The sequence below is a fragment of the Anas acuta genome, chromosome 5 (genome assembly GCF_963932015.1).
Source record: "Anas acuta chromosome 5, bAnaAcu1.1, whole genome shotgun sequence".
Taxonomy (NCBI): Eukaryota; Metazoa; Chordata; class Aves; order Anseriformes; family Anatidae; genus Anas; species Anas acuta.
The window spans coordinates 19,950,956-19,977,508 of NC_088983.1; the positions used below are offsets into that span (position 1 = coordinate 19,950,956).

At 38.4% G+C, this 26,553-nt stretch overlaps 1 long non-coding RNA gene across 1 annotated transcript in view; it reads right to left on the bottom strand.

Annotated features, from left to right (window-relative positions):
- Window positions 1-274: 274 nt before the first annotated feature.
- LOC137857015 (uncharacterized) overlaps window positions 275-26,553 on the bottom strand; it is a 345,336-nt gene continuing 319,057 nt past the window's right edge. The window contains exons 2-3 of the long non-coding RNA XR_011096929.1: window positions 6,395-6,472; window positions 275-3,357 (exon numbers count right to left, since the gene is read on the bottom strand). This is a non-coding gene — a long non-coding RNA (uncharacterized lncRNA). The remainder of the gene's footprint in view (window positions 3,358-6,394; window positions 6,473-26,553) is intronic.

Below are 26,553 nucleotides of genomic sequence, written 5' to 3' on the forward strand. Positions count from 1 at the left end.
GGTTTAGAATTGTTAATAATCCTGGGAATGTCATCTTCTATGCATCCATAAAAAAAATAGAATTCTTTTTTGCAAGAATAAGGATGTACACAGGAGTCTGTTTCAGATTTTTTTTTGCATTAGTGCATTAGCATTATTTTGTTTGGGGGATTTTGTGACTCTAAGGAGAAGTGGCTGAAGTAGAGTAGGTTTGCCTCTTCTTTTGTTTTTCAGGTGCATATATAACAGAACTTAAAATAATTGCTGCAACAGAAGACGTTTGTTTACATTAATGATTCATGTTTTTTTTTAAAATGGGTAGTAAAAGTACTTTAGACAAAAAAAAGTAAATAGCTTATTGCTTAAATGCACTTCAAATTTTCTCCAACATTAAAGTTTTTGTTTTGGGGGCTATCAGCTGAACCAGTGAGGCTGAAAGCCAATCTCTCATGTGCTCAGCTACTCCTATGATAGTGCTAACCTGGCCAACTGAAGTTATACATCTTGTCCTTGTCTGACTCATATTTTCTATTGGTGTATATATATATATATAATCTGTTTGGTAGAGAAACCCATTGCCTTTTAGATAAAATTAACTAATAAAATGGCTGATTTGGAGAAATCAACTTGGGGAAAGAGAGGTCGTCAGGATTTGTTATTATCTTTTGGGTGTTAATTTTATATATTCTAGCAATGTTCCTCTTCAAAGGGGTGTACTGAGTCTGGCTGGGATGTTAACTTTCCCTGCAGCAGCCCATACAGCTTTTTTGTGCTTTATTGAAAAAAAACTGTAAAGCTCATGTTTCTGCATTTTTTTCCTGTGGTCTTGTATTCATACCTGATTGCCTGTGTATTTATGGTCAAATTCATATCATTTAAAACAGCAAGATGTTGAAAGATGATATAATGTGCAATGGGTCTTAAGGTTAGAACTATATTAAAAACATAACTTACAGGTACTGGCAAAATTTTGCTCAGTGAAAACTTTTTAAGCTAAGACACTGGGACCTTTTACTTCAGATGATCTAACTTCATCTTTTTTTTTATGTTTATGTACATAAAGATCTCTAATGATGTTTAGAAATATATCATAAATAATTCTCAGTCTGAGAATTATTACAAATGCTAGTAACATATATATATGTATTATTTACTTATCTGGGAAATTGTCATTTAGCACCTACTGAATTCAGAATAAAATTTTGGTTTTCTATAACAAAAACTATTATAACAAAAAGCTATAACAAAAAATAATTAAGACTCAATTTACTTTTGAAAAGCACATCAGTACACAGAAGAGGTAACTTCAAGTCATATTTAGGCTACGGTATACTTTTTGTCTTGATAGTTCTAAGAAGTTTTTTTGTTTTCAGTTTTACAGAGAAGAAAATAGCTAAATCTAGTGTTTTGAACACTGCTAGACAATACGGGAGTACTTATGTATTACTGAAGGGTTCAAACATTTTCTTAGATGATTCTTTACTAGGACTTTTATCTAGCTATTTAAAAACTTTTAGGGCTAATGCTTCTGAAGATGGAAAGAAACATCTTCATGTTCTATAGAAGCATATGGGAAAAAAAAAATCACTGCAGGTTTATATAAGGTTAGTACCTCCATTACCTCTCAATTCAATATCTTTCACAGCTTTGAGGAGTTTCAGGATGTTTGTGTGATCACATGGAAATTTCTAACAGGAATCTTTCAGCTGTGGAAAAACTATGAAATATCCACACGGGTCAGCTTTAGTCTTCAGTACCAAACAAAATAAAAGCTAATCTTTCCTGTCCAGTGGATAGAGAAATTTTCTTCTGCCTTTCTTAGAAATTCAAGCTCACAGTTAACAGCAGAAGGAAAAGCAACCCAACTAGTTTACTGAAGATCTGAAACTTAAATATATATTCAGAAAACAAGTGAAGACTATGCCACGGACTTTCTTTTGTGTTGAAGAGCTCAAAGAAAAGATGCTAACAGTGAGACTGTCTTTACTCATTGATTTGCGACTGTTCTAGAAAATAATGGGGGAATATAACAGATTTAATTTTGGGGATGTGTATGCTCTTTTTCCATACAATTTTAGAAATCTTTTCATGAGAGGAACTGTTGACTCATTATGTTTCCATGACATATGTGATTATTCTTTGCATACCAACACATATTGTGGATAGTCCTGTTTGCATCCTTTCTCTTTATCTTTTCTGTTCAGTTCAACTATAAGAAACAAGGGTTTCAGAATTCTCTGTCATAAGGAAATGCTTAACTTTTTTTTTTTTTTTTCCCCACAACTTTCTTTTTAAGACTGGTACTATGATGTTGGTCTTACCAGAACAACAGCCAATTCAGTCATAATGTTATTTTTCTGTATTAAAATAATTTCTTGTGTTGTCAAGTTAAGATTTTATGAGAGCTTTTTTACTGCGTCATTTATCTTTTCTATGGAGCAAGACAGCTGAGTGACAGCATTATTAAAACATGTGACAAGATGGCATTTGGTGTTATAACCAGTGTCTTACTAACAGAAGTCCATGGTGTCTTGTGATTTCTTGAAGAAAAAGGAAAACAAAGTTTAATTTTGTTCCAAAGGGAAAATTCACAGGGGAAAATAAGTAAATAAGTAAATAAAATGAGAGAGAGAGAAGTACTTGCAACAAGAGCACAGCCAAATTTGTGATAGTTGATACAGGTTCATGTTTTTTTTTTACTGGCAGTATAAACTAATCAATCTGCTTATGCCCTCACAAATTTATATAACATGCACATATTGTTGTATGAGCAAGAATACACTTTTTGTCTTTTTATTTCTATGTGTATACCACCTTCCTACCTTCATTTCAGAATGGACTGGCATTGCAGAAATTTTCTCTATGAAATGTTAATGATGGCAGAAATCATCCCTATAAGCTAAGCTAGTTCAAGATCATTACAATATTTGCAGATTTTCATTGCACTGGTTTTTTTTTTTTTTTTTTTTTTTTTTTTGTTTGTTTGTTTGTTTGTTTGTTTGTTTGCTTTGTTTTGTTTTGTTTTGTTTTGTTTTTTGTTTTGGCACCTATGTGCCAATTAAAGGTATCCAGTTCAGTAGCACATTTCAGTTTCTGATTTATTTTTTTTTCAGCTGAAATTTTCCTTCTTTGCATTTTAAATTTTTAAATTATTATTTGGTTAACTCATATGTACTTTGGTTAATTTTCTACAAATCCTACTGTGTGACAGTCCATTCCTTTTTTGCCATGTGGGGTATTTCTAAGTCTGAATTACAAGATATTTTCCTTCTGTAAGCTTTGATTAGCAGGCCTGTTAAGTTCTCACTGTTTATCTTAAAAGCTCAGGAAGGAACACATGCATCTCATATGCATATAGGTCTAAGAGGATGCTCATTTCTGAAAAAAAAAAAAAAAAAAAGCAGTAATTCAAAATTGTGACACTAAGAATTCAAACAAATTTAAGAGGTTTTCTGAAGGTTTTCAGAGAGGGGAAAAGATGCAATAGGAGATTTTGAATTGAGTCTATTGATTAGAAATGAGACAATCATGATTCTGCTACTTAAGAAATGTTGACTTGTTAATCTCTCTTGCTATCAGAATTCTGAGGAGACTGGGGTGTTCTTTAATTCCAAGCCTCTTCAGGGAAATGCTTTCAATGTGTTTATTAAGCTGTGTGGGTGATAAACTATTTTCAAACATTAAGATGTTTGCTCAGCTGATAGTGAAAAAGGGAGAGACAAGTAGACACTGCTCTGCTTTTGACAGTGTTATGAAGGAAATTACTTGTGAGAGGGGCTAGAATTGTGAATTGTGCTATTGCTCACCAAACTGGGGTGTACCAGATGCAGTTACTGCCTTCTCACAGTCCTGAAGGGCTGTTGGAATAGTCAGAAACAAATAGTATTTCACAGGGAGCACAGGAAGGGGTAAGATGGCTATGCTTTATTGCTCCAAACACATGTCCCTGTGGTAGGAGTTCCAATAAGGTGCTACTTATGCTGTTTTTGCTGTGCATGTTTTTGTATGATATATGCACTGACCTGGAAGTTGAGATCAGCAACTGAGACATCCATTTATTTCACATAAACAAAGAAACGACTACTTATTAATGACAACTTCTAGTTGACACCATCTGGGCTGGCTTTAGATCAGTGCCATGGAGAAGGTAACTTATTCTATAATGACATTAATATGAACTGCATGACCTAATATTTGCATAAGGTCCCAAAATGTTCACTTGCACATAATGTTCTAAGATAGGAGACGTGGTGGAAGAGAGAAGCTTATGTGCACAGCTGACTTTATATACATTGCTTGAAGATACAACTATTCTTTCCTCTCTGAGCTGTAGAGAAAACTTTTCTAAACAGTTTAAAATAGTTTCAGGAGGAGAATCAGATTTTGTAATTATTATTTTTTCTCTAATACATCAGACTACTTGATACAGGCAAGTGGCATACCTATTTCTTTCACAATGTATTTATATTTTGCAAGTGCCATCTCAAATGCATTTCCCTGCTGGACAGATAGTGTTTGACATGAATATGCTCTGACAGTTTGAAATAATTACAGAGAAGTTTGTAAGTCCAAGTTGGCCATATGTTATATGTTACATACAGTACTGCAAACCCAAACCTTATACTGCATGGGCACTGGTACTGCTACTGCACTGGTGAGGATGGCTCCAGGGAAATGTGTGAAAGTTGAATCACAGCATCACAGAATCATCCAGGTTGGAAGAGACCTCCAAGATCACTTAGTCCAACCTCTGACCTAACACTAACAAGTCCTCCAATAAACCGTATCAGTAAGCTCTACATCTAAATGTCTTTTAAAGACCTCCAGGGATGGTACTCTACCACCTCCCTGGGTAGCCCATTCCAGTGCCTAACAACCCTTTCAGTAAAGAAGTTTTTCCTAATATCCAACCTAAACCTCCCCTGGTGCAGCTTTAGCCCATTCCCCCTCGTCCTGTCACCAGGCACGTGGGAGAACAGACCAACCCCCACCTCGCTACAACCTCCTTTAAGGTACCTGTAAAATACGATAAGGTCACCCCTGAGCCTCCTCTTCTCCAGACTGAACAATCCAAACAGACTGAAAAAGCGAGGGGCCCAAAACTGAACACAGTACTTGAGGTGTGGCCTCACCAGAGCTGAGTACAGGGTGACAATCACTTCCCTAGACCTGCTGGCCACACTGGTTCTTATACAGGTCAGGATGCTGTTGGCCTTCTTGGCCACCTGAGCACACTGCTGGCTCATATTCAGTTTACTATCAGCCAAGACTCCCAGGTCCTTCTGTGCCAGGCAGCTTTCTAACCTCCCATCTCCCAGTGTAGCACTGCTTGGAGTTGTTGTGCCCCAAAGGCAGGATCCGACACTTGGCCTTGTTGGACTTCATACAATTGGCCTCATTGGTCCAGCATAAACTGTGCTTGACACAGACGCAGGGAGAAGATTCATCCTCTTGAGAATGACTAGTGAGATTTCGTAATGTGTAAAGTCAGAGCAGGGTTTTCATGAATGCAAGAACAGCCTGGGCTTCTTTTCACCTGTATTATGGTGACATTATACTAGTATTATACTGTGTATCATGGACATTATATTAGTTTTGCCAGTCCCAGTTAGAACTTTTTATGAGTCCTATGCTTATTGTTACTCAGCTGTCAGTACCAGCTTTATGAATATTTAAGAAATCTCTAATTGTTTTAAAATTCTTAAAACTGATTGTAACCGGACATGGGACAGAAAATGTTTTAGTTCTGGTATATCTCTAGTTTATTGATAGGAACCAGCATGCCATAATTAAATTAAGTAGTTGCATTGTAATATTAAACTGAATAGTTGTCTATATCTTTCTATATATGGATAAATGTATAATCAGATTTATCTGTTCTCCTTAGTTTTTCCTTTTTTTTTTTTTCCCATTTCAATATTTGTCCTGAGTTTGGAATTTTTTTTTTCCTCCTTGACAATAACTAGAAAATAAGGAAGAGAAGATGGAAAAGGTAGTCATAAATACTAAAGAACAGGATAGATCAAAATAGAATGGATAAATAAGATACAAAGTGGAAATTATGGATAAGTGATATTACATTGACAGTTTTCAAAGTGATTGCTTTCTAAAACAAACATTTCTGATTCTCCTGAATGAGAACTATGTCAACATTTTTTTCCAAATAATTATTTCTCTTCTGAAGGGCAAAGCTCTCACTTTTTTTTTTTTTTTTTTTTGAGTTTTTAAGAAGACTTTAAATTTCATGGTCTATTTTGGAAGGTCAAGTCTTGAAAAGCAGACTGGCAGTTTGTTATACAGTGAGTCAGTTCAGTGGACTGATGCTTATATTGACTTAGCAGAGGTAGAAGTGTTTGGGTTGAAGTCTTGTGTTGAACCTGAGATCTCTGAGGAATTCATCCAGATGGCTACTTACCTGGGCTAATGGAAAAAGAAGATACTTGACAGAGGTGTCTCTTGGTAACAACCAGATAAAGAACTTGAAAGTCTGAATCTGTAAAATTTTAAAATAAAAAAACAATGTGATGTATTAATAATGTTACAAAATAAAGTTGGGCGAGGCCCTGGGCAACTTGATCTAGCGGCTGGTGTCCCTGCCCATGGAGGGTGTTGGAACTAGGTGATCTTTAATGTTGCTTCCAACCCAAGCAGTTCTGTGATTCTATGATTCCATGAAAACTGATGATCTATCACTTCAAGGACTTTAAGTCACCTCACATGAAGTACAATCTATAAGGGCAAAATTGTTAGATAACATAGATTGTTTTCACTTCTACAAGTCTGTGAAAAGCTAGAAAGGAATATGATTATTTACCACATGACTAAATAAAGAAAGCCTTTAGCCATTAGGGCAGTTCAGATTCATAATCATGGGAATTTGATTAATTTGAATTCTCAACTCCTTTCAAAAAGTACAATTAGGACCATTAATTTCATGCATGTCAGCTATTGACTTCAAGGGAAAAGGAACAAAGAAACCTAGATGTGCAATAGTATTTAAATTTTGTTAATTTCTCTTTGCTTTCTACTCGGATCACAGATATTTTAAAGTGCACACGGTTCTATCCACGTTTATGTTTTGTATTCAACATGTTATTTTACATGTACAAGCACTAAAGTTTGAAAACACATCCTATACAGAATATAGTTGCATAATTAGTTTTTTTCAGGTCTTTGGGACATTCTGAAAGGTTATAAAAGACTTACAATAGCAATTACCAATGGAGTGCCTCAAATAACACACCACTAAACCAGGCAGATGTCCAGAGTTTGAGAGACTAATTATCATTGATGACTTTGAGGTAGTTCAGACAAAAAAACTACTATACAGGAATTATTCAGGTACTGCCTGGCTTACATGTGCTCAACACCTTCAAGGAGAGGGGAGTTCCCCCCAGTTGAAAGCCACTAAATTGTACAGTCCATGAGCTAACACGGGACTTTAAGGGAAGTTCAACAGTTGAGTCTAGTTATGCCTAGAGCCTCTGAAGCCAGATTCATTTAAAACTAAAATGAACAAAGGTCTGTTGAGTAGGAGCCAAAATGAGGAACAAGGAACAGAGATGAGAGCACAACATGAAAATAAAGTTTTGTTTCCTGTTGCTTGTTGTTTACAGATTTAAAAGCTTTATAAATGGGAACATAGCCAGAAATAGCAGTGATTTGGATTGTTTTAGTTGAACCAGAAAACTAACAAATAGCTCTTGAAATGTTGATCCTGCAAAGGGATTTATATTCTTCTATATTCTGTACTTACATCCAGAGGCATGTTTAGTCTAGCCTCGAAAAGGGCAATATCATAAATCTAAATTGGGAATAAGAATCTATTTAGGGTTGTAAAAATCCAAAGCATTTGGATAGGTACATGCAAATAAAAGCACACAAAATACTCAAACAAGGCCAAGGAAAATGTAAACCAGTAAATAAGTCTGAAAAGAGAAGTAAATTGTGGAGCCTTTCATCCAGAGAAGCTGATGAATAAGATATCCAGAGTAGTTTAGCAGGAAGAATATTAAACGTCAAGAATATTTTCAAGGAGGTGTGTTTAATTATAGAGTGGCTGTCTAAAGTAAGAAACAGAAGATTTCAGTTTGCTTAAAGATTATTTTTGAAAACATGTTTCTGTTTCTATTTTCAACCCCTCCCATATTCTTCCCCTTCCTACACTTCTGACAACTAGCAGGTGTGTGTAAGTTTTTACTGTTATTATTATTAACACTATTTGTATTACTATAATTGTTACTGAAATGTTTGTTTATACACTAATGTTTGTTTATAACTCTGCCTGGGCAGTCTTTTTTTTTTTTTTTTTTCTGTTAATGATTGCACACTGTTTTAAGTAATAGTTTTGAAAGTGTTGAGACATTGCTATTATTAAGTTCACACACTAAGATCTTTGCACCCCAGATAAACTCTTTTCAGAGCGTAGTAACTACTTATAGTAAATACTTAGCCAATCTATACACACCTTTCAATAAATGTTCAGGTAACTGCTTAATTCCTCATAGCAGTGCTTTGTGCTATGTACTATAAAAAGATTTTCCCATTCAAGAACTTTGATCAATACTAAGGTTAACCAACTTTACCTCACCAGTTGCAAAGGTATTTTTTGCCAGAGATGGTATACATACCTGTACCTTAAATATATATATATATATATAGTTTCATAGAAGGCTGTATCTCTGCAAAGCAGGAAAAAAACAGAACTAATGTATGAATTTCCTGTTGGTTTTTTTTTTTTTTTTGGTTTTGTTTTTAACCAATTCCTTTGAAATAATTATTAATTATACAGACTATTTTAATAGTCTGTATAGATCGCCACAGCTTTTAAAATATTGCTTCCCCGAAAGATCAGTGAATATCAAACAGAGACTGGAAACAAAGACAAACATGAAATACCAGCTTCAGTGGAATCAGAGAAGTAGTTTAAACTCAAAGCATAAAGAAAAAAGATTATAAGAACTATATTATTATTATCATCATCGTCATTATTGTTATTAATATGATCACCAGACTGCTAATCTTGACTCTCACAGACTTTAAAGCACTCAGCCTACCACTAAATGATAGACAGAGTTTAACAGAATAAATTAAAATGTAATTGATACTGTATTACTGCAGGACTTAATAAGGTTATACCTTAATAAAAAATATTTTAAAAACTCAGCAGATGGTGATATTCTGGAACAAATTCATTTTCTCTTACAGAAGTTTTTAGTTTCTTTTTTTTCAGGGAAGGTGCACTTTACTGATATTTCTATTAATTGATCAATAGAAACTGGCTTGCTATACTAGTTCATTGTTTCCAGAGCTACAGGCTTGGTGGAGGGAAGTAGATGTCATAACTTACTCTTTTCAGAAAATGGAATTAAAAAAAAAAACAAAAAACAAAAAACAAAACCACCTTAGTAATTGGTACTTTTCTTTATCATATTTATGTAATTACCTAAGCATTGAAATATCATTCCTATATGGAAATATCATCTGGTATCACTGGATAGCTAGAAATGGAAAAGTTTAAGTCTTGATAATTTTTTTTCTCACAGTTAAGGTAGTGTCATTAATTCATATCCACCTGGCCCACTCTCTTTATTTCTTCTTGGTTCATCTTCTTCCAGATTTAGGAGTTACCTGAAAGCAGCCACAAGCGCTTTGCTTACAGACCTGTATTTACTCAGGGGATCCAGAGGGCTTGCTTCAGGAGAAGTTGCTCAGCATATGTCCTTCAACCACATCAAAATCTATCTGGAGCTATATTACCGACCACCTCCCCTTTTTGTTGTGGATTTTACTGTAAGAAATTAAACAAAGTCTGAGATTCTTGTCCTTTAGCAAAGCTTTTCACTTCTCTGGTGCTTTAGACTTTGGGAGGGGGAGAAAACAAAAGGAAATCAAAACCATATGATGTATAACCAGTTATACTAAACACAGGTGGGTGAGGGGGAGAATCCTTTTCTACCACCCATAGGCAATTAGCTTACAACAGAGAGTCATGCGATGTCATTAGTTGCTGTCCTCTAGATAATATTGCTGCCTTCTCAACATGCCCACACACCATGTGCTCTAATCAGCTAATTACTGGTATGTTTCTATCTTATGCTATTGCACAAATGGAATTAGTAAGTAGATAGATAATGCCACAAACCTTCAAACCAACTTTCACAATCACAGAATCACAGAATTTCTAGGTTGGAAGAGACCTCAAGATCATCGAGTCCAACCTCTGACCTAACACTAACAAGTCCTCCACTAAACCATATCAGTAAGCTCTATATCAAAACCTCTTTTAAAGACCTCCAGGAATGGTGACTCCACCACTTCCCTGGGCAGCCCATTCCAATGCCTAATAACCCTCTCAGTAAGGAAGTTCTTCCTAACATACAACCTAAAACTCCCACGGCGCAACTTTAGCCCATTCCCCCTCGTCCTGTCACCAGGCACGAGGGAGAAAGACCAACCCCCACCTCGCTACAGCCTCCTTTAAGGTATCTGTAGAGAGCAATAAGGTCACCCCTGAGCCTCCTTTTCTCCAGGCTGAACAAGCCCAGCTCCCTCAGCCACTCCTCGTAGGACTTGTTCTCCAGACCCCTCACCAGCTTCATCACCCTTCTCTGGACTCGCTCAAGCACCTCGATGTCCTTCTTGTAGCGAGGGGCCCAAAACTGAACACAGTACTCAAGGTGCAGCCTCACCAGAGCCGAGTACAGGGAGACAATCACTTCCCTAGACCTCCTGGCCACACTGCTTCTTATGCAAGCCAGGATGCTGTTGGCCTTCTTGGCCACCTGAGCACACTGCTGGCTCATATTCAGACGACTATCAACCATCACTCCCAGGTCCTTCTCCGCCAGGCAGCTTTCCAACCATTCCTCTCCCAGCCTGTAGCTCTGCTTGGGGTTATTGCACCCCAGGTGCAGGACCCGGCACTTGGTCTTGTTGGACATCATACAGCTGACCTCAGCCCATCTGTTCAGCCTATCCAGATCCTCCTGCAGAGCCTTCCTACCCTCGAGCAGATCGACACACGCACCTAACTTGGTGTCATCTGCGAACTTACTGAGGGTGCACTTAATGCCCTCATCCAGATCATCGATGAAGATATTAAAGAGGACCGGCCCCAGCACCGGGCCCTGGGGAACACCACTAGTGACCGGCCTGCAACTGGATTTGACTCCATTCACCACGACTCTTTGGGCCTGGCTATCCAGCCAGTTTCTAACCCAATGAAGCATATGCCAGTCCAAGCCACGAGCAGACAGTTTCTCGAGGAGAATGCTGTGGGAAACGGTGTCAAAAGCCTTGCTGAAGTCAAGGTAGACCACATCCACAGCCTTTCCCTCATCCACCAAGCGCGTCACTTTGTCCGAGAAGGAGATCAGGTTCATCATGCAGGACCTGCCTTTCATAAACCCATGCTGACCGGGCCTGATGGCCTGCTTGCCCTGTAAGTGCTGTGTGATGACTCTCAAGATAATCTGCTCCATGAGCTTCCCTGGCACTGAGGTCAAACTGACAAACCTATAGTTCCCCAGGTTTGCCCTCCGGCCCTTCTTGTAGATGGGTGTCACGTTTGCTAGCCACCAGTCAACTGGGAACTCCCCCAATAGCCAGGACTGCTGATAAATGATGGAAAGTGGCTTCGCCAGCTCCTCTGCCAGTTCTCAGTATCCTCGGGTAGATCCCATCTGTCCCCATTGACTTGCGCACACCCAAGTGCCATAGCAAGTTGCCAACCATTTCCTCGTGGATAGTGAGGGCCACATTCTGCTCCCCATCCCCTTCCACCAGCTCAGGGTACGGGGTATCCAGAGAACAACTGGTATTGCCGCTAAAGACTGAGACAAAGAAGGCATAAAGCACCTCCTCCTTTTCCTCATCTTTTGTAGCTAAGTTACACCCTGCATCCAGTAAAGGATGGAGATTCTCTTTAGTCCTCCATTTTGCATTGATGTATTTGTAAAAAGATTTTTTGTTGTCTTTCTTTAGTGGCAGTAGCCAGATTGAGCTCCAGATGAGCTTTGGTCTTTCTAATTTTGTCCCTGCACTGCCTCATTACCTCTTTATAGTCCTCCCGAGTGGCCCACCCTCTTTTCCAAAGATTATAAACCCTCTTTTTTCTCCTAAGCTCAAGCTGCAACTCTCTGTTGAGCCAGGCCGGTCTTCTTCCACACAGGCTCATCTTTGGGCACGTGGGGACAGACCGCTTCTGCGCCATTAAGATTTCCTTCTTGAAGAGTGCCCAGCCTTCCAGGACTCCTCTGCCCTTCAGAACTGCCTCCCAAGGGACTCGGCCAACCAGTGTCCTGAGCAGCTCAAAGTCAGCCCTCCAGAAGTCCAATACAGCAGTTTTACTGGTCCCCTTCCTGGCCTCGCCAAGAATAGAGAACTCCACCATTTCATGGTCACTCTGCCCAAGGCAGCTTCTGACCACCACATCTCCCACCAGTCCTTCTCTGTTTGTGAAGAGAAGGTCTACCGGGGCACCACCCCTGGTAGGCTCACTAACCAGCTGCGTCAGGAAGGTATCTTCCACGCTCTCCAGAAACCTCCTAGACTGCTTTCTCTGGGCTGTGTTGTGCTTCCAGGATATGTCAGGGAAGCTGAAATCCCCCACGAGAACAAGCGCTGACAATTTCGCAACTTCTGTCAGCTGCCTGTAGAACTCCTCATCTGTCTCCTCATCCTGGTTCGGCGGTCTATTATAGGCCCCGACCAGGACGCTAGCCTTGTTGGCCTTCCCGCCAATCCTAACCCAAAGGGACTCAACCTTGTCATTCCCAGCCTCGAGTTCCACAACATCGAAAGATTCTCTAATATAGAGAGCCACACCACCACCCCTTCTCTGCTGCCTGTCCCTTCTGAAGAGCTTATAGCCAGTCATTGCAGCACTCCAGTCATGAGAGTGGTCCCACCAGGTCTCTGTGATGGCAACCAAGTTGTAGCCTGCCTGCTGCAGGATGGCTTCCAGCTCCTGCTGTTTGTTACCCATGCTGCGTGCATTAGTGTAGATGCACTTCAGCTGGGCCATTGCCTTATCCCCCGGCCTTGCTATTGTTCCCCCTGGCACAGCTCCAACAAGCCTTGTTTCAGCCCCATCTCCCTTCTTAACCAATTTAAAGCCCTCTCAATGAGCCCTGCCAGCTCCTGGCCCAGGATCCGTTTTCCCCTTAGAGATAGGGACCCGTCTGCAGCCATCAGGCTGGGTGCTGAGTAAAGCTCCCCATGGTCAAAAAAAAACAAGATTTCTGTGCTGGCACCAGCCTCTGAGCTGGGTGGGCTTTTCGTGTCCTGTCAGTACCCCTCCCTGCCACTGTAGGGATAGACGAAATCACCACCTGTACTCCCGTTCCCTCCAGTAATCACCCCAGCTCCCTAAAGTTCCGTTTGATAGCATTGAGGCTTCTCTCTTTGATATCATCACTGCCTGCCTGGACTATCAAAAGAGGATAATAGTCAGAGGGGCAAACCAGGTTGGGAAGCTTCCTGGCAAAGTCCCTGACCCTGGCCCCAGGGAAGCAGCAGACTTTCCTACGGGTAGGGTTAGGCCGACAAATAGGACCCTCTGATCCCCTGAGAAGAGAGTATCCCACAGTAATAACCCTTCTTTCTGTCTTAGTGGAGGCAGTCCTGATGCGTGGAGTCAATTTCCCTGCCCTAGGCATCCTCCTGGGTACACTTTCTGCCTTTTCCTCAGCTACCGGTCTCTCAAGCTCCAGGGCCTCAAAGCTGTTGTGTAAGGGCGCCTGGGAAGGTGGGGCCAGAAGGGGAGGGCATCGCCTGTGAGGTCGAGCAGGAACCTGTCTCCATTCCTCCTCAACTCCCAGGTCCCCTCCCTCTTCCCGACGGCAACAGGGCAGGGGGTCCACCCCCATTTGGGGTGTCTCACCATGGTACCTCTCATTGAGGCCCTGCAGGGAGTTGCTCCACCAGTGTATCTTCCGCTCGCACTCCCTGATATCCCTCAACCTCTCCACCTCCTCCTTGAGCTCCGCCACCATGCGGACCACGTCATCCACCTGCTCACACCTCACACATGCAGTTTCTTTACCTCCCGCCAATGGCAGCAACAGGCTCAGACACTCCCTGCATCTGGTGACCTGAACTGCTGCATTTGTGAACGGGTAGTCTGTCTGGGTTTGTACCATCTTTCTGGAGAGCACACTGTGCCTTGTGGAGACCATTGGCAGCCTAGCTAACGGCTGTCGTTACAGGAGGTGTTCGTATGGGCGGGGGAGAGCGCTCTGCCCTTCCTGCTCACCCTGCCTGTGCGAATTGCCGCACCACTCCCTTCTGACGTGCCACGCCCTGTTTGCCTTCCCTGTTTGCCGCGCTCCCTAGGGGCAGCTTTTGAATGGCTGGAGAGGGGGCGCTGCTGGCTCCACCTACGCCTCCTCAGCCTCCCTCATGAGGGCTGCCAGGTCCCGGCAGCTCCCTCAAGTAGGCTTGATGCCGGAAAAATTAGCCCTGCGTGGCCCGATCCCGTGCTCCACTGCAGAATGCATCTGCCCCGGAGCTGATCACCTCAGCAAGTGAAATGGTCTATGATAAATTCCACTTTGGGCTACAAAGGCCCCTTTGCTTTGTCCATACATATGTATTACGTAAGACAAGCACCTTATTATACTCAGACATTTCCATAGATAAATTCGACCAAAGGACTTTTCAGAAGACAAAACAGAAATTCTTTAATCTCTGGGGCAGTATGGATTGGGATGGTAGTAAATGGTGCTCGGCTTTTGTTTTCTACCTATTTTCATTCATCAGGAGTTTAGACGACTTTACTCTCTATAATCTGTTCTGAATGTCCTTGTGCAAAAACTTCACGTATTCTCTCTTTCCCCGATTTTTCAGTTTTATATTATGTCATGTTATTTTGTGTTAAAAATGAAGTCTCAACTCATTCTGAATTTAGAAATATTTATACTTATAAAAGGTATAAAAGCTATAAAAGCTATAAAAGCTATAAAAGCTATAAAAGGCAAGTAAACAGCACTAGGTGTGTGGGGAGTCTACGCTCCACCAACACGCACACATGAACATCAAACATTCTAAATATATAGAACATTGCTTTACATACCAAACCCGAGTATGCCTATACATACATACAATCAGAAAAGGTAGCAAGCTATCCTTTAAGTTCCATAACCTACTAAAATCGAGTATGCCTATACATATGCACATTCAGAAAAGGTAACAAACAATCCTTTAAGCTCCATGACTTAACAGTCTCCATTTTCCATTCCTTTTGAACAATATGTCTGGCTTTAAGTTGTCAAGCAACTCAGTCTTCAGGCCTTATGTATCCCATACTTCCCGGATCGAAGAAAAGCATATCCATCTCCTTTTCAAGACCAGTAAGGCCTGGGTCAAAAGGCACGCCCAGGTCAGCAGGGGGCGTAACAGCAAAAGCCTTCGATGGCTGTAGCAGCAGAGGGGCCCATGGCGTAGCAGTCAGACCAGTAAAGGAGCCCGCAGCTCCCTCACTGTCTGGCAAACCACACGTTTCTGACTGTGGTCCCACATGGCTCTTTAAGGCCTCAGAGACTGCTCGCCAGGTGCCGAGCAATCCCACCGCAACCTCATCATTTTTAGTTGCAGAGTCCCACACCTTGACCTCAATTTGGTCCCATATTTCAGGATCATAAACTGTCCGATTGTTAAGAAGGAGAATAAGCCATAAGGTTACCAGGACAGTCTTTATTTCTAAGGACGTATGATTCCCCATAACGTGCAACTGCTTACCAGCGAGAGGCAGTTGTGTGCACGGGTCGGCTTCTCTCAGCTTGAGCTTCTTTCCAGCTCCAGTGCTGCCTATTTCCATCAACTTTCAGTACGAGCTTCTTTGAGCAGTTTGCTGAGTCTGGCCGAACCTATCTTCATGAGGCAATCAAAGTGCCTGTTCCCGTCCTGGTCTCTGTTCTGCTAGCCTGTTCCTTTTCATTCTTTCTTTCTGCTTCTCTATTGATGACATAACTTAATCAAATCGTGTTGCCTTTTTTTTTTTTTTTTTTTCCTTCTCCTTTCTTGAGGGCAGGCTCCCCTCTTATACCCTTCTCTCCACAGCAGTTCTTTTCAAAACAACTTTTCATTGGTCAAACAACTTTGCATATAACAACAACAGCAACAACAGCAAACACCCAGAAACTGCCTTAACAGCAACAGAACAAGAAACCAGCTGGAGAACAAGCAACCGGAGACTGCATGGAGTCTCCTGAATCACCCTTATTTTTTCCTTCTAAACTCTTTTACATTCCTGATGGCCTCATCGTTGAGTCTAATGTTATCTCAACCATGGGGCTTTCCAACCCCCATGGCCACACTCCCAAATCTCCCCTTTCTTTATTAATTTCAACCATTTTCTCGACACGAATTACCACTCCATATATAACATTTAGTTTCAGCTACAGGATGCTAGGGCTTTTGGTGTTTATTCAGATGGGATATTTTGACATGTTACAGCCAACATAAAATTATGTATTTTATGTCATTTGTTTATATAGGAGTATTATAGCAAATGTATCATTGTAATTATTTTGTCATTTAAGTACCTCTAGACACATTTTTTTTGTTTCCAGATCTATCTACAGATCTATCTTTATATGTTGAAACAGGTCTTCTTTTTCAATTTCAGATAAATATGTATTTAAATATGTATTGACATATAACTTCTTTTTACATCTCAGGTAGTACTCTGATTGAGATCAATTCATGTTACTGAAATGTTCAAAGCTTTTTTTTTTTTTTTTTCTATTTTTTTGTTTTTTCCCCTTCCCAGTTAGTCAGTGTCAGAAGAAAAAAGCTTTCTCCTGAGATTTTTGGTGTTTCTGAATCTATTCCTAGCCAAAAAATGTTGTAAAGTCTTTACTTTTTATTCACTTTTACTTCCATTATTTTTTCTTTTTTCCAGGAAACATTTTGATTCAAATGTTTTTTTATTTATTCCCTAGGCCATTGATTCAAAAATCAGTTTGGGGTACTGAGCACACTTGTTTTTTATTAGAATAAATTATTCCTTTTTTAAAAACCTAATATGCCAGTAAGTATTCATAATAATTTCATTTTATAATAATATATTGAGTTGAGAAAATACAAAAGATATTTCTTAAAATTTGGAATCTATAATTTTGTTGTTAAAAATATATGTTTACACAAATACTTTCTAATAATAATAATTAAAAATAACTAAAACTAACACAAAATATTTAGATTATATATGCCTCAGAAATTGAAGTCTTATGTGATCTCATAATGTGAATGTATTTTTGCTGTAAAATGCTATGAAATTCTATGCTCTAGACATAAAGATGAGTTTAATCTCATATCAGAATGTGTTTAAAACACTCATGTAGCCTGTTTAATTACTTTCTTTCACCATCAGCTATGATTTTAATCATTTGCAGTATCTTACATTTCACAGGTGTGCTTGTATGTTTGTTTGTTTTTCACTCAACATAAAACAGTTAAACACACTCTTGCTGTCTTATTAGCATTCTGCCATCTCGGCAGGTTACTTTCCTTTTGTGGAGGAAAGGCTAAAGAGTTGTGTTTGAGAAGCAGAGGGCATGAAGAAGGAATACTGCCACCTACTGAAAATAGCTCTTTCCAGTCCACCACCAAGCTCAGTCTTAGAAGTGTCCAAGATGAAGTCGCTTGCTTTGAGAGCTCCAATATCACCACTGACCCAGCAGTGTAATTGAATATGTTGATGTTGAAAGTCGCAAAGAACTTGCTACATATGCAACAAAGAGCCACGAACACCAGCTACTCCTCACTTTCCTTTTCTTTGTACTTCTTTGCTGGTTGGGGAATTCATCTTAATACGTATAGCAATGATAAATGGAAAAGGGATATGTAGTGATAATGTCTCCGTGCTACTTCCTTTAGAAGATACTGCATGCAAGTGTTAGAAATTTTCTTGGCACTCACACTCAAAGACATGTGTCTGACCAATATGTTAGCAGGCATGAGGCCATTTGGCAGATGGATATAAGCATACTTAGCCAACAAATATGTTCATCAACTGTATATGTTGAAGGCATAATATTCACCTTGGGAATTGAAAATGGAGCTCTTTCCATATTTATTTCTACACCCATGGTAAAGCTGGCAGATAAAAAACTCAAAATCCAATGATTTAAGTTATAAAAATTAGGATTTATTTCAAGTAAGTCATATTTATATTGCCTAATTTGACTTAAAGAATGTCACTTTAGAATGGGGCCTTTGAGGAATGTATTGAGACTTCTAGCATCATTCTGACTGTTACCTGGTCACAGATAATTTTTATAAGCTTATCTAAACATGTAATAAATTAAAAACAAAAAAAAAAATCAATTTGACAAACTCTCCAAAAATTAGACAGAACTGTCTCTTCTTTAAAGACTTTTTTTTCGCTCTTTTTGGTTAGGAAGACCAAAAGTCATCAAAGTAAATTATAATTTTAATTGACTATAAAGTGTTTCAGCTCGAACTAAATCTGGTTTTCCCATCAAGATTTTGCTTCCTATACTGATTTCATCCATTTAAGAAAAAAAATAAATAATAACATTATTATTTGCTCCTAAACCGAAAATTAAGCTCAATTCATTGAGTGCTGTAAGCAGCTTCCAATTCTTTCAATCACCCATTGGAAATTGGAGTAAATATAATTATTCCATCTGACTGTCCATTCTTGAGCTATCTGATTTGTTACATATTACCTATCATCATTACACCTAACTACAAAGATGAAATATATCCTCTGAAAAAAAAATGAGGTCCTGGTTACAAAGGGGACTGTTTCTAAAACTAAATATCATGAAGATAATGCATTTTCTGATTAAGAAATCATGTTCTGAATAATATCTAACTTTCCTCAGCTGTATGTGTAAAGAAACAGATTTACTCCTAGTGAAGGTTAATGAAAAGTCTTTAAGGCTTCCACTTCTTCTGTGTATCTTCTAGATCTGTGTTGGAATTAATCAATGTGAAAAAAAGGAAATACAATTTTATCTCTTTTCTGTGCACATGGTTACTATTAAGTCTGACACAAGTTACTATTAAGGCTGACACAAGACACAAGCATAAGGACGGAATGCACACCTCTTTTTAGGTGATCCTTTCCATTGTTTGCAATCACATTTTGAATTCCTTTCATTTAAACAACATTTGAATAGTAATTTAAAAGATCATTCATATTTCCATGTAAATCATTGAAAACTGTTTTCAATTAAAAATAAATTAATTGTTTTATTTGATCTTAAATTGTACGGTCTCTTAGAGTTCTTACAAATTTGGTTACTGTTGTTTCTTGTAAGCAGATACGTTGTCTTTCTTTACCACTCATTATGTCGTTATTGTGTGTCTAACTATTTAATTTCAATAGCCTCGATTATTGTTTATGGTACTGCTTTCTTTGTGGAGGTATGCATTCCATATTTCAATTTATGTATTGTTTTTGTTTTGTTTTGTTTTGTTTTAATCAATCAGTCTTTTAATATTATCTGTTATTTACATGTACATTCAACTATTTAATTTTGCTTGCATATACTTTTTAAACATTGTGCTCAATGAAGGCAGTAAGAAAAAAAACACACATTCAATTCAGATCCAGTCCTGCTCAAAGGTATTAATTAAATAAATTCACTCAATAAATTAATTAAATAAGTATTTTCCATGAGAGGCCATAATTAAATGTGCTAGAAATAACACTTCATCCTTATGTAATAATTTCTATTTGGACAACTTAACATTACTTATAAAATTCTATAGCACAAGTGTAAAGCACTGGGTTAGATAAATGTTACTTAATTCATTTTTGTTGGTAAAGAGAATGAATATACAATGTAAGGACTAGATTATTGAATATATTATGTTTTCATCTCTAGTTCATTAAATGAGCACACCATTATCCATATACACAGAGAATTTACGTGCCAATTTTCCACTGATTTCAAGTTGTCCTTTTGGATCACTGTACATGTATTTCCTTAGGAATATGATATCATCCCTACAGGCTGACTTACTAACTTTTATTCTGGTGAGGGTTTCACATTGAACTAAGAAAAGGGATCACTTGATGTTTGTTGCCTACCAATAATATAATATCTAAGTTTAGCTGAATTTGAAAGCTTGTTCACTATAATTGACAAAAACTGTGATTTACTACTTACATTCCCTTTTTCCTATGGCATTTATATAAACAAGTATAATATGGAAATATGGAAACATAATATGGAAACATGGAAATATTATGGTATCTTAAATGAAAATGACAAATTGAACAACTGAGCAGATGTATTTATTTATGTATTGAAAGGCATACATCTTCATTGAGAAGATGGTCCATATCCGTTTCATTACAGGAATGCTGGCTGGAAAATAATTGAAGAAAACAAGCAAGAGGTCAAAAGCCCCCAGTATCAGAAATACTTACAATATTTTGCTATACATTGAGAGCTGCAATTAATTATTCATAAACATGTTTGAATCTGACAGCCCATGGTTTCATGTATTACAGTCACAGGGTGAATTTACCTAAATCAAATTTAAAATTGAGAGAGATAATGATTTAATATCTGAGTATGCTAATGCATTATTTACCATCTTAATGCAATTCAGCAATAAATGCTAAATATGCAAATATTTTATCATTCCCTTTGTCTTCTGAAAACAGCAGCACCAGTAGTCCCAAGGTGGCTTCAAACTTAGATACACAAGGTCATCAAATCATTGTAGGCTTCCTTTTCAAGTGCCAGATCTTGTGAAACTGGAATATGAACTGGTGGTAGCAAGTAAGAGATCCTACCTCTTTTGCACCATGTATATGGGAAAAGGGAGTCACAAAAGCCGGCAGAGCAAGTGAGGCATTGCAGAAAGCAGTGGTGTGGCAAGGCATGCTGGCTTACTTCCTGCCTGTCTCAGGGACATGAGACATGTCTCTGCAGTGCAATGCAAGGTTTTGCTAGGGATCACTGAATGTGCTCTCAGTGAGCCAGTTTGTTTTACGCAGTAAAGTGATGTGCCACTGAAAGATAATCATTTGGATCTATGAAGCAGTACAAACATGTCAGTTAATTAGCCCTGCTCCTCAGTTTACACAGCTGCAGTGCTCCAGGTTGTGAATGATGCCATATTGTATGGTGTAGGCATGCCCCTGGGACTCTCCTCTGAAGATACCTAATCCTGATTTCCTTTTTCAACTTAGCCACCAAAATGATTCTTCAAAAACCATACAGCTATTAGTGTTTCCAAATCCCAACTTGAGCTAGTGGAGTTTGAACACCTTCACTTCTATGCATAGATCAATAGTTAATATCACATTCAAATGAAAACTGGGAGAATTTCATTTCGGTACCTACCCTGCCTACATTAAGATACTTTAAATGGAGCAACTTCAATATTAGGAAATAATTCAGACTAGCTTCAAACTAACTATCCATAGTGGTCTCTTGGTTCCCACCAATGAAAATCTTTCATTTTGTATGAAATATCCCATTTCCACTTGTACATGCTTTCCCCTTCTTCCAGGTGAAGGAATTAGGTGAAGGTAACTGCCTTCTTCTCCAGGCAGAGGGAGGGAATAGGAGAAACCACAATCACTCTATTTCCATCCTTTTTCAGGGATGTTAAACAAAATAAATCTTTACCAAAACTTTATTAAGTATAAACTGTATCAAAATGCATAAAGTAATATTCAATTGAATCAGTCTTGCAAATTCCCAATCAAGTTCTCATGTTACTTCTCATGTTACTCAGGTGAGAGCCAGGATCCACTGTGAGGTCCTTCAATGGCCAGAACTGCATTAAACACTTAAGGCAAGTCATCAGAAAATAAATAAATAAATAAATAAATAAATAAATAAATAAATACCCACTTTAAGTACCTGACATTTGCACTGAAGCTCTGCAGAAATTTTGGTGCATAATATTGGGGAGATTTCTCAGTTTTAATCATCTTCATCTATGAAATCATGTTCCTGCTTTCTTATGATGTGCTCCCCAGTGCAGGTGGTTGCTGAAAAGCACGAGGCTTTGCAAATACTTCATACAGCAATGTCAGGAAATAAGGCTCTTTGAGCAGGATAGATCTGTGTCTCCCTTGTATTAGTGCAACAAGTTCAACACTCATTTAAAGAAAAAGAAGAGAAGGAAGGAAGGAAGGAAGGAAGGAAGGAAGGAAGGAAGGAAGGAAGGAAGGAAGGAAGGAAGGAAGGAAGGAAGGAAGGAAGGGAGGGAGGGAGGGAGGGAGGGAGGGAGGGAGGGAGGGAGGGAGGGAGGAAGGAAAAGAAGGAAAGAAAGAAGGAAAGAAGGAAGGAAAGAAGGAAGGAAAGAAGGAAGGAAAGAAGGAAGGAAAGAAGGAAGGAAAGAAGGAAGGAAAGAAGGAAGGAAAGAAGGAAGGAAGGAAGGAAGGAAGGAAGGAAGGAAGGAAGGAAGGAAGGAAGGAAGGAAGGAAGGAAGGAAGGAAGGAAGGAAGGAAGGAAGGAAGGAAGGAAGGAAGGAAGGAAGGAAAGGAAGAAAGAAAGAGAAAAAAGAAAGTGATCTAAAGATTCTTAGCAGGAAGGGAGGAGGAAGGGCTCTGGAAAAGTAAACAAGGAAAAGCCAATATAAACCAAGCTTAAATCAAGCAGCTGAACTCTTCAGCAGCTGGTAGCTTTGGGGAGTCTTAAGTCCTCACACTTCTCATACAGAAACACTCCATGAGAATGAGTCAGTTCTGTATGAGTGTGACAGAAGACTGAACAGGAAAAGACCTCAACAGGTCATGTAGGTTTTGTCCCTTCTCCAGTCTTTATTGTTCTAAATAATTTATTTATTTATTTATTTATTTACTTCTACTGTAGCATATGAATCATAGAATCATTAAGGTTGGAAAAGACCTCCAAGATCATCTGGTCTAAACAGATGGTAAATATCACCCACCAAACCATGTCCCTAAGCACCACATCCAACCTTTCCTTAAACATCCCCAGGGATGGTGACTCCACCACCTCCCTTGACAACCCGTTACAATGCCTGACTACTCTTTCAGAGAAGAAATGTCTCCTAATTTCCAACCTGAATCTCCCCTGGTGAAACTTGAGGCCATTCCCTCTAGTCCTATCACTACTTATCTGAGAGAAGAAGCTGACTTACAGCTCCCCAACACTTCCTTTCAGGTAGTTGTAGAGAGCAGTAAGGTCTCCCCTGAGCTTCCTCTTCTCCAAACTGAACAACCCCAATTCCCTCAGCCACTCCTCACAGGACTTGTGTTCCAGGCCCTTCACCAGCTTCATAGCCCTTTTCTGGACACGCCCCAGGGCCTCAAAGTAGTGAGGGGCCCAAAACTGAACACAGAACTCAAGGTGCAGCCTCACTAGAGCAGAGTACAAGGGGACGATTACCTCCCTGATCCTGCTGGCTTCCTGATACAAGCCAGTTGGCTTCTTGGCCACCTGGGTACACTGCCAGGTCATGTTCAGGCAAGCATTGACCAACACCCCCAGAGCCTTTTCCTCTGCACAGCTTTGAAGCCACTCTGTCCCTTATGATAAAGACAGCCTTAAGCCTTTATCATAAGACAGCCTTAAGCCTTTATCATAAGCCCAAGCCTTATGATAAAACTAAGGCCTCCTATTTTATATTCAAAAATAACTACAATAAGTTGTGAACTCTGGGATCTATTTCTGAAGTATGGCATTTATTACAGTGGAGGAATGGAAAAAAAATTTATCAAAGGATTTTTAGTTTTGTTTCTAATTTGGGTTGAATAATTTCAGAGTTCCTTTTCATATTATTAGCAGTACATCACTAACACACAGTTGTTTTGCAAATATCTTTCATTTTTATTATTATTATTATATTTCCTGAGGATTTCTTTGTATTGCTTCATAACAGTATACATACAAAATGGAATGTAAAAACAGAGAATATTTGAAAACAGTGGCAGACTGTTTTTGTCCAGTGAAATATACAATTTTCCTTGTGCTGAGACAAAACTAAATGATGTCAAAGCAAAAAAAAAAAAAAAATAGCACAGTAATAAACTTCATATATGCCAGGATGTTTACTTATTTAGGTGAGAGAAAAAAAAAAAAAAAGAAAGAGAGAAAATGGAACGAGAACTATAGGGCATGAGAATCATGTTGCAATGGAGAATAAAGAATACTTTTTTTTTTTTTTCCTCAAAATTTTAAGAAACATTCCACTACATATATTAGTCTCGATTAAATAAGCTCCAGCTGTTTATCTCGGAACAACATCACTCCTCTCCTATATACATTTTTAAAGGATTTTATTTTTAAAAAACAAGAAGATAAAATCTCATCCATGAAGAAATTCAGAGGGCTTTGTCAAGCAGAACAGCTATTTCTACATTGCATAATTCAGTTTTCCATTCTCAAGGATTATATGATGAATATGTTTATTTTCCCAGTTGAATTATCATTATTTTGATGTATATTATTCTTTATAAAGATCCTCAGTAAACAATTTTGAAACATTGAAAGGAGTTGTAGGGTTATATGTTCTTTTGGGCCTCTGCATGTTTATTTCATGTGGTGTGTCTTTGCTTCAATAATGTTTCCAGAGATGAAATAATACTCTCCTTAAAAAATAACATTGTAAGGAAGTTTTAATATTAATTTTACAAATATTTTTTTCCTTTAATACCACACAGACAGAGATGGATGTAATACTTCAGTAATGCCAGGAGTGTTCATATTATTTTTTTGTTTTGTCTCTCCTGTTCAAAAGGTCCCACTCAGATGAACTAAATTAGCTTTGCAATGTAAAGAATGTAAAGATGCAGATGAAAGACATGAAATGTTAATGCTCTGTGTGAATTTTGTCTTTGTCAAGTCATCTACAAACAAGACATAAATAGGATGTGAATTGAACAAAATAATCCTTTAAATAGTTACCAAGTGTCTGGTTTGAGTTTTTTGTTGTTGTGGCTTGCTAGTTTTGAGGGTTTTTTGTTTGTTTGTTTGTTTGTTTGTTTGTTTGTTTGTTTGTTTTAAGCCAGGTGAAATAACCTATTTTATTTTGCCTTGAAATTATTCCAGAACATTTTTTCTTTCTTTTCCACACACTGATTTCAGTATGATCCCAGTGAAACTGATTTACCAGCTCATATTTCCTGTTTCAAAAACTGAGATTACTGTGAGCTAGAAGTTTATTCTCTGAAAAGACTGTATTTATTTACATACTACTAATATCAAAGTTATTCATCATGATACTGTGTCATCTTCTTTAATTTGGTAGATGGAAAAAAAAATTTCAACAGTTAAATATTTGCCAATCATTTGGGATAGGCAAGTTTACATCTAAGATTTGGGAAAAACTGAACCTGAATATCTGATGGAATTTAAAATATTGTTTTCTAATCAAATCATTATTTATTCATCTGGAAGATGTGTGTTTTCTGATTATAAATGAAAGTGTCTTATGGTTTGTCCAAGGATATAATACAGTACCAATACTAATGTAGTGAAAAAGCTGTTAACACAATGAACTGGTCTAGATTTGCAGACCCAAGAGGATCACTTCTCAACACCAAGGAGCAGAATATAAGTTAAGTTAAATGGAGTAGTAATTAGACAAGAAAGTGGAATTTGCCTAATGTAAAACATATTGGAATCTGAGTCTATAAATATGGCAACAGTTTCTCAAATGTTTTGCTAAGGATTAATATTGATAGTGGGATTTTCTTGCCCCTTTTTCTTGCCATGTAAACATGTTTATCTGTGGCAACATTCAGAATTGTACAGTGCTTGCTAATTTTGTACATACAAGTATTTTCATTTTAAAGAAGGTTACAATACTGGAGCTGTATAAATCTACACAGTTCTTTCTGTGGTTTCATTGGAAACTCGTAGGTTGACTTTGGCTGGCCGCCAGCCACCCACCCAGGCAATTTCTCACTCCCGCTTCTCAGTGGGACAGGGGGAGAAAAATAAGATGGAAAAGCTTGAGGGTCAAGATAAAGACAGGGAGATCTCATACCAATTGCCGTCATCAGCAGAACAGACTCAACTTGGGGAAAATTAATTTAATTTATTACCAATTTAAAATAAAGTTGGATAGTGAGAAAAAAAAAAAAAAAAAATACATGCGTGCTCCAGGTTTTCTGAGGCTCACTTCCCATGCTCCAGGATAGAACCTTCCTATGGAGTATGGTCTTTCATGAATTAACTGCTTTACCATTGATACTCCGTAAACCACAATTCCTGCCTCAAAACCTGCTCCTGCATAGGCTCCTCTCCATGTTCCTGCTGGTAGCCTACTCTGGCTTTTCCACAGGCTGGATCTTCTCCACAGGCTGTAGAGGAATTCTGCTCTGGCGCCTCCTCTTCCTCCTTCATCCTTGGTGTCTGCAGCATTGTTTCTCTCACATTATTTTACTTTTTTGTCAATTGCTGTGGTGTTTTCTATGTTAAATTCACAGAAATCACCTCTGCAGCCTCCTCCCCATTCCCCTATCCCTACAAAAACTTTGCTATGTAAGCACAATACAGAATCATCCCAGAGAATGTCAGGTGATAGTTTTGATCAAAACGTGTTTTCCTCAAAGAAGGTTTGTATTATAATTGATAGTTTGATAGTTTGTAGGTTGTA